Source organism: Chrysochloris asiatica, unplaced genomic scaffold, assembly GCF_000296735.1.
Source record: "Chrysochloris asiatica unplaced genomic scaffold, ChrAsi1.0 scaffold00053, whole genome shotgun sequence".
NCBI lineage: Eukaryota > Metazoa > Chordata > Mammalia > Afrosoricida > Chrysochloridae > Chrysochloris > Chrysochloris asiatica.
This window is the reverse complement of record NW_006408571.1, coordinates 7,698,834-7,708,979: the sequence shown is the minus strand read 5'-3', so window position 1 is coordinate 7,708,979 and position 10,146 is coordinate 7,698,834.

Genomic DNA, 10,146 nt, shown 5'->3' with positions numbered 1-10,146 from the left:
TTATTAATGTAATATTAATAGCAATGCTATTTATTACTTAAGAATAATCCAAATTAATTATATTGTTATTGTTGTTAAGTGCCATAGACTCTGTTCTGACTCATAGTGATCCTGCATAGGGTTTCCTAGGAGCAGTTGGTGGGTTTAAACTGCCAACTTTGTGGTTAGAAGTCCAGTGCTGATCCTATAGCGCCATACCAGGATAAGCATTTGTCATAGTTTCTGTAACCATTCTATCTTACTTATCTAGTACTTCTATAACATAAATACCACAGTGGATGGTTTTAACAACCCGATATTTATTTCCTCACAGCTTAGAGAAGTGGAAGTCAAAATTCAGTGTTTCACTTTAGGGGAAGGCTTTCTCTTTGTTGGCTCTGGGAAAAGGTCCTATTCTTTCAGCATCTGCAGTCCCAGTATTCTTTAGAGATCTCCAAACATCTTGGCATCAATCTTCCCCTGGATCTAGGAGTTTCACAGTGCAGGGAACTCATGTCCAAAGGATGCACTCACAGCTGTCTCTTCTATCTTGGTGATAGTAGGTTCCTCTGAACTCTGCTCCCTTTTCTCTCCTTTTATATCTCAGAGATTGACTCAAGATACAACCTAATCCTGTAGATTACATCTGGTCTCATTAATACCATAGAAGTAAGGGTTTACAAAACAGGATAATTACATCAAACCAGAGTTGATCACATCACATCTCATCATGGGTGATTGCATCATACTAGATCTCATCATGAAGGTGGTAACCACATCTTAACAGTTAAACCACTGAGAATCCTGGCCAAACCAAATTGACACAAATCCTTAACTATCACATATTCCAAAACTGTTAACTACTTAAGATGTTTTCATTTTCTCTATTGTAAGTGACATTGATAGGTATTGTACAAATATTAAATCTCAAATACAGGATATAGAATTTTTTCTCACTGGACTTGACATGTCTCCAATTATAAAATTATTGTCATAAAGCTGATTCCAACTCATACTGACCCTGTATGTGATTTCCGAGGTTGTAAGTCTTTAAAGGAGCAGAAAGTCTCACATTTCTCCTATGGAGTGCTTGGTGGGTTTGAACTACTGACCATGTGGTGCTCATCCTATAATTACTCTTCTTCATGAAGTATAATTATGATTGGATGGTGTAAAAATGATTGGGTGGCGGTGGTGGTTATGTGCCGTGGATAGGACCATGCAAATAAGGTGCATGGGACTCTAACGTGGGATTTGGTTAGCGTTGCCATTCCACTAGGTTTAAAATAAGCCATATAAAATGATATATCATTTTTTTTCAGAAATTCCGTAAGTTTAACATTACTTATCACAGATATTTCATTTTCTTATTTATTTTTACTCTGTGCATATTTTGTTAGAGTTAAGGTGTTGATTATGCTTTATTTTGAAGCACCATATGTACTAAGATTATTGTCTTATGATACATATGTCACATGTTCACATTGGTTTATAATTTTGTCTAGCAACATTTCCTTTTGCTACTGCTAATATTGGTACTGCTGGGCTGTAAACGTGTGTGTATCCTTTTTGTTTCTCTGTTTAATCAAATCAGTTTATGTGGCTCCACTCATCTTCCTAATAGTACAACATCACAACTCAGTGCAAAGGCCATTGTGGTGATTTTGGAAGATCAGTAATGCAATTGAGGAGAAGAAGGAAATGGTAAGGGGAATTAAGGGAAAATAAAATGGACAACAGTTTTCATTTTTGGGTTCACAAACAATGAAATTTTGCACCATTTAACATAATCTTATTCATAATAGATCAACAGAGTCTTGTGTTGTTGATGGTTTCAGGGATATAGAAACCCAATTGCCCTTCAGCAACAAGTGGGTTGTGTGTAATCTTGTACATGGAAACATTGCACCTCCAAGAAAACAATAGGCTGACTTTTTCCTGCCATAACTTGTCTTATAGTTTGCTTCCAAGTAGCCTTCAAATTCCTAAAGAAAAGCACCATAAATCTTTGTGACTGTGCTACTGTAGTTAATTTATAATGAGATATATGCATATGCATCTGTTAGAGCACTTAAAAATCAAGTCTATAATTTATTTACAGACATTTCTTCCCAACAAACCATGAACTACTGAAGGAAAAATATGTTTTGATACAATTGTATGCTTATTATAGAATAGGTATCCAATTAATGTTAAATGAGTAGTATAATGACCTAATTAGTTAAATGACAGGAAGTAATTAGTGAGTGAAATACAGAGGGACAGTAGTGGAGAAATATGTAATTATGTCGTTCTCTGTCATGTTGTGCAAGGATTAGCTAATCATGACACTTTTGGGTATCAGAGAGAAACTAGTCTGTCACCCAATCATCTCCTCAGGCAGAAAAGGAGACCAGCTGGGCTTCTAGCAGTTTGTGTATTTACCCAAGTCACTCCTTTCCTCTATGAGATAATATCATCATAATAGAACGGCTGCTAGTGGGTTCCATCATAACAGCATGTTGGCCTTGACCTCTTAAAGTCATGGTCTCTTTCAAACCTGCTTTCTCATATTTTTGCTACTATGATTATGACAAACAAAAGAGAATTATGCCCTTGTGTCAAGTGCAATTTCATTTTTCATGTAAAGACCCAGATAGATGCCTCACATACCATGTGGTAGCTCATTCACATTTCCACAAAGTGAAATGGATAATACCAGTCTGTTGTAAAAAGGATCAGGTACACTGAATCACATAGGCATTTTTATAAAATTTGTTGTTGTGTGCTTTCGAGTCATTTCTGACTAATTGCTACTCTATATGTTGTTGGTGTTAACTGCTGTCGACCTTGTAGAGGGTTTTCTAAGTTATCAGTCTTTGTAGAAAACCTTATCTGTCTCCCATGGAGCAGCCGGTAGTCTCAAATATCAGATCTTCTGGTTCACAGTCCAGTGCTTATCCTACAGAGCCATGACACTTCCATTACAATATATTGTTGTTGTTAAGTTCCATTGAGTTGGTTCTGACTCATAGTGATCCTATACAGTTTCCAAGGAGAGGTTGGTGGGTTTAAACCACTGACCTTGAGGTTCAAACTGACCTTGTGTTCCAGTGCTTATCCTGCAGTGCCACACCAGGACCCCACTCCAACTCATAGCAACTCTATATGGTAGAGTAGAACTGCCCCAGAGGAATTCCAAAGTTGAAAGTCTTTATGAAAATAAACAGGCATGACTTTCTCTAGAGTAGTGGCTGGGGGTTTGGACTGTCAATATTTTGGTGAGCAGTAATTGCTTAACCACTTCACTATGAAGACTCCAGATGTTTTGTTAGCCTAGATTCTCCAAAGAAGCAGAATCAGCATACATGAGTATATAAGACAACTATGATCTAAGAAGAGTTGTTAGAAATAATGCCTTATACAAGGCAAAGTTGTACAAGTAAATCATTTTCAATCATTCCATATTTTATTGAACATACACTTAATAATCATACTGTAATAGAAACTTTAAAAATTATATAATGAAACTAAAATGAAAGATATACTGCAGACATTATTACAAACGAATATTACATGTTCACCTCTGTTTTTGTTTTCAAAAGTGAAAAAAAAAAAAGTTTTGCATTCAAGTCATTGCTCACGTTATTCCACCTCTTTATTCTGGTTTTAAAATGGAAATCATAAAGAAAAGATAATGATTTCCCCACGTACCTCTTTATTTCACAGAACATCAATAAAAATAATCAATGACTGAAACAAAAGCATTTTCCTCTACAAAACTCTATTATAGCTATAAGACTAAATCCAAGAGATAGTGGACAACAAATGTAGTGAAGAAAAATACAGGAGTTCATGATTGTCAATCTCATAGACTTAGAGATTCATAGTTTCCCACCATGAACTGTACATCTTATGTGGCCAACAATTCTTTGTTTCTAACAATGGAAGACAGGACAAGAGCTGTAACAAAGACTTCCCTGAAGGCCATTCAGCATGAAGTCTGAGTAGGCAGATAAGATGTAGCTGAATCAGAACCACCCAGTCAAGCTGTTATCACAGAAATTAGACCATTAGCATGGAAAGGATGCATATTCACTAACTCACCTTCCAGTTTTCCATGTTGACAAAAATGTAAAAAGATGCACTCACACTAACTATATCATAATGTTAAAAAAAATTCTACTAGCATAGGAGCATGGATGCAATTATCCTTCATACAGATCGTCCTCAGACAGCTGGTTCCGAAAAATCTCACCACTTCCAAAAATGAATTATATTACAAAATGGAATCTGAAATGGATTTATTTAAAGATCCTACTTTGAAAAAATGAGCAAAAATGAGGAAGACCCCCAATGAGATGGGTTGGCAAAGTGGCAACAGCAGTGGGTTCAAGTTGAACGATTGTGAGCATTGTGCAGGATTGGGCAGTGCTTCATTCTGTTGTGCATTAGGTCACTATGACGTGGAACCATCTTGATGGCACCTAACAACACAACAACAACAACCTTGTATAAAAGAGAAAGAGAAAGTTGAGGAAAAGAGGAAGAAAATATAAAGAAAAAAAAATAGAATAGAGATGAGTAATAAAAAGGAGAAATTGAAAACTATAACCAAATGAGATCATAGTTTTTTGTTTTGTTTTGTTTTGTTTTGTTTTTTAATCAGCGTATCATCATCATTCTCTCAGGTTATTTTGCATCTATTAGAGGATTTCTACAAAGTCCCCATTCCAGGCACTTGGACAGGGCAAAAAAGGTTTGGTGACTGCTAGTAGAGAACAAGCCTACTTCTTTCTGTGCTATCTTCCTGTCTTCCACCTCTGTTTCATTGTGTAGGTCTGTCCTTCAGTCTCTGATGGGAACTAACCTCTTTCCTGTAGGATGAGCATTACACCAACCTTTTTACATTACTGTTCATTAAAAACTTTAATGTCAAAGTTTTCCATGCTTCTTGTTGTTAAGTGCTGTTGAGTTAGTTCTGACTCATAATAACCCTGTTTAGGGTTTATGAGGAATGGCTAGTGGGTTTGAAACGCTGGTCTTGTGGTTAGCTTTGTTGTTGTTGTTAAGTGCTGTCAATTCGATTCCGACTCATAGAGACCCTGTATAGGGTTTCTGAGGAACAGTTGGTGCGTTTGAGCTGCCAACCTTATGGCTCTCAGTCCAGTGCTGATGCTACAGCACCACATCAATGCTTGTGGTTGTTGTTCAGTGCTATTGAGTCGATTTTGACCCATAGTGACTCTGTTTAGGGTTTCTAAAGAGCAGCTGGGGAGCTTGAACCACTGACCTTGCAGTTCAAATGACTTGCAGTCTGGTGCATTAGCCCACAGTGCCCCGCCAGGCTTAATGATCTCAAAATTTATTCTTTGGTGTTTCATAACATGTTCTTTGAAGATGAATATGCTGGTTTGAGTTCATGATTACCTGTGTGCTTTAACAAACCTGTTTCATATCCCTAAGTGCATGACTGTTTTTCTTAGGCTTGAATTGGAGGAGGATTGGAGGAGGAAATCTAGACAACTAGGAACAAATATAAGTTCCCAGGATATAAATACATAATATATTTAATATTTATGTTAAATGTTTACATATAAATATATTTAAAGTATTAGACCTCTTAATGTAATGATTAAAGTTTTATAAGAATATCACAATAAACTGCTCTCTTATTCATTAATAAGGAGCTCTGGTAGCATAGTGGTTATGAGTAAGGCTGCTAACCTCGAGGTCAGCAGTTCGAATCTATCAGTGACTCTGCTGGAGAAAAGATGAGGCTTTCTGTTCTTGAAAATATTTACAGCCTGGGAAACCATATACAGGGTCACTATGGGTTGGAATTGACTCAACAGCACTTAACAACAACAACATTCATTAATAAGAATACATTGAAATTTATTGTGATGACATTTACCATCTGTAATTTATATATTAATTCCAATATACTTATTGTATTTCTACTGAGTACCAGCTACTATAGTAGGCACTAAACAAAAAAACAAGCAAAAATTATTAAGACACAATTAGATTTTTCCATTTCTTCCATGACTTTGATGGAGAATAGGGTGCCTTCAACCTCTGTCACTCTCAGAAATGTGTCATCATTCTGCTATTTTATTCTGGTAAGGGCTATCACATCACTAAACAACAATTTTGGGAAACCATTTTCATTCTCCATTTTGCATCTCTTTAAATAAGCAAGTCTTTGAAAATATTGTCCTGCGGATATACTATTGCACACTAAGATATGATAAAACTGGAATATTTATTCAATTCCCATAAATGAAATGTATTTCTTCACTCAACCTTCAGGGAATTGTTCCACATTTTCTTGGTATGTTTGCCTGATGATCCTAAGTACTCTTTAACATTAAATCAATCCTTTTTATTTATTATGGTAATAAGAAAATACACTATTGACTGCCATCCTGAAGGAATGCAAAGCCAGAAACTTTTTGCTCACCTTTGCACCGAATAAGGATTCTGGTGGCACAGTGGTTAAAGCCTTTGGCTGCTACCCAAAAAGCTCAGGAATTTGAACTCTCCAGCTGCTCCATGGGAGAAAGATGTGACAATCTGCTTCTGCAAATGTTTATAGCCTTGGAAACCTTATGAAGCAGTTCTAGCCTATGCATAGGGTTACTAAGTGTTGAAATGGACTCAACAGCAGTGGGTTTGTTTGGGAGGGGGTTGTACCCAGTATCTTGGAGAAAAACACCTCTGCTTCAGTTTATGCTATGAAAACTCTGATTTATTAAATATTTTTTTCTGCTGTAAATACATGTACACGAAGTTACACAACTATGTATCTGTGTCACAATAGTTTGCTTTTCTTTTACTCCATGGCTAACAGATTTTGACAAGAAGGTAAGGTGGTCATTGGGAAGAAGGAGCTTGACTACTAAGTATCTAAGGAGCTCTGGTAGCGTAGTGGTTATGAATTGGGCTGCGAACCACAAGGTGACCAGTTTGAAACTACCAGTTGCTCCACGGGAGAAAGATGAGGCTTTCTGCTTCTGTAAAGATTTACAGCCTTGGAAACCCTGTTCAGGGTTGCTATGGGTTGGAACCGACTCCATGGCACTTAACAACAACAACAACAAAGAACAATAATAATATATCAATTAAAACCAATGCATCAACTCCTCTATATAAATATATTTTAAATCATAAAACATTATTAAATTTACTGAGCATGGTGATCAGAAAATTGGAAAACTAAAAGTTTATGGTATATTTAAGCAATTGGTCCCAGTACACAGTCTAAGAAAAGCAACAAGAGCAGAAAATAACACAGTTCTCAGTGTTTCCTCAGCCTAAACATTTCTGCTAATAATCGGAATTCTTAAAAACCAGCATCAGCTTTGTTGCTGTTATTAAGTGCTGTAGAGTTGTTTCCCCAACTCATAGCAACCCTGTGTAGGGCTTCCAAGGATTGAACAGTTAGCAATCCAATGAATATCTGGCAGCAAGGCACCATGACTGCCAACATTACCTGGCATTAGAAAATCAAAAGTTAGTCCCCTGCTAGTGGTCACTATGGGACGGAATCTACTTGACAGTACATAACAACAACAACGTACCTATGAGTATCTTATTTATCTAAATAGCTTTGTGAAAACTATTTTCTCTTATAGTCAGGGTAGGCTCTAACTTCGTAATAATCTACAACTACCTCAGGCACCTAAGTATGCCAGATTCCCATATGTCTGTAATCGAGAAGAACCAGTCCCTGGAGAAGGACATCAGGCTGGGTAAAATGGAGGGTCAGTGCAAAAGAGGAAGACCACCAACAAGATGGATTGACACAGTGGCAGCAACAATGGGCTCAAACCTAGCAATTGTGAAGGTGGTGCATGACTGGGCAATGTTTCATTCAGTTGTACTTAGGGTTGCTATGAGTCAGAACCAATTTGTCTGCACCTAACAACAACAACAACAACAACAACAACTACAACATTGTATTTAATCCTAAATGTATGTTAAAAATGGAGTTCTGGTGTGGTACTATAGGATAAGCGTGGGACTGCAAGGATTTGAACTGCAAAGGTAACAGTTTAAACCCACCAATTACTCATTGGAAACCCTATATGGGGTAACTGTGAGTCAAAACTGACTTGACAGCACTTAACAACCTTATAAATTAGTTATTATCATTAGCCATATTTTAATTGTAGGACTATATGAGAGTGAGTAAAAACGTATTACTTTTCGAGAGTTTCCATTCATTTATGAACAGGTTTATTTCATGTGAAGCATATTTAAACATGTCTGCAATCAGGTAAGTTATTTGAGTTGATTCCTACTCATAGTAAACCTGTATAAGGTTTCTGAGGAGGGCAGGTAAATTTGAACCACCGAATTTTTGGTTAAAAGACCAGTGTTTTTCCTACAGCACCACACCAGGACACCTTAGTTCATTGTTGTTGTGTGTCATTGGGTCAGTTTACACTTATGTTGTTGTTGTTGTCAGGTGCCATCGAGTCAGAACCGACTCATAGTGACCCCATGCACAGCAGAACGAAACAATGTCCGATCTTGGGCCAACCTCACTACTGCTGCCACACTTGATGCCATCAATGATGCCACCTGGCTGATCCATCTTGTTGGGGGTCTTCCTCTTTTTCTCTGACCCTCCATCTTATCCAGCATGACATCCTTCTCCAGCGACTGTTCCCTCCTGACAATGTGTCCAAAGTATGAGAGACAAAGCTTAGTCATCCTGGCCTCCAAGAAGCACTCTGGCTGCACTTCTTATAAAACAGATCTATCGGTTCTTTTGGCAGTCCATGACACTTTTAGTATTCTCCTCCAACAGCACAACTCAAAGGCATCAATTTTTCTATGATCTTCCTTATTCACTGTCCAGCTTTTGCATCCATATGAGGTTATTGAAAATACCATGGCTTCGGTCAGGCGCACCTTAATCCTCAAGCTGACATCTCTGCTCTTCAACACTTTAAAAAGTTCCTGTGCAGCAGATTTGCCCAATGCAATACGTCATCTGATCTCTTGACTGCTGCTTCCACCAGTGTTAATAGTTGATCCAAGAAGATTGAAGTCCTTGACAACTTCAGTCTTTTCTCCATTGATAAGAATGTTGTTTATTGGTCCAGTGGTGAGGATTTTTGTTTTCTTGACATTGAGATGCAACCCATACCAAAGGCTGTGCTCTTTGATCTTCATCAGTAAATGTTTCAAGTCCTCTTCACTTTCAGCAAGCAAGGTTGTATCATCTGCATATTGCAGGTTGTTAATGAGTCTTCCTCCAATCCTGAAGCCACGTTTTTCTTCATGGAATCCAGCTTCTCATATTATTTGCTCAGCATACAGGTTGAATAAGTATGGTGAAAGAACACAACCTTGTCGCACACCTTTCCCAATTTTAAAACATTCAGTGTTCCCATGCTCTGTTCGAGCAACTGCTTCTTGGTCCAGGTACAGATTCCCAAGCTGGATTCAGAAGAGGCCGTGGAACGAGAGATATCATTGCTGATGTCCAGTGGATGTGGCTGAAAGCAAAGAATATCAGAAAGATGTTTACACTTATAGTAGCCCTATATAGGGTTTCTAGAGAGTGGCTGATGGATTTAAACTGTTGACCTTTAAGTTATCAGTCCAATGCTTATCCTACAGTGCCACAGCAGGGCATCTTTATTGTTGTTAAGTGCCATCTAGTTGATTCTAATCTGTCACAACACTGTGTAGGATTTCCAAGGAGTGGGTGCTGAGCTTAGACTGCCGACCTTATGGCTCAAAGCAAAATTACACCTTTAAGGGGTATTTAAAAAAATAGTTCCACCAAAACAGTTGCTTCCAAGAAGATACGTGGGATTAGTTAAATTCAATATGATGTCAGCTCAGAAGGTGACTGCTTTTAGGAGGATTCCAAAGAGATAATCTTGATAGATTGTCTCAGCGGACACAGGACAAAGGACACATGGGAGAAATTTTAAGAAAATTGAAAACTGTATTGGTGAGAAAAAGGCCAGCAAGGTTGCAGAGAGAATTTTCCCCCCATCATGACAATGCACTTGTTCATTCTTCAAGGGTAATAAGAGGCTGTCCTATGAGAATTTCATTAGGACACCTTAGCTCACTCCTTACAGCCCTGATCTTGCTTCAGACTTATTTTTGTTCTCCAAACTCAAAGAACATTTTAAAAAAGAACACAATTTGATTCCC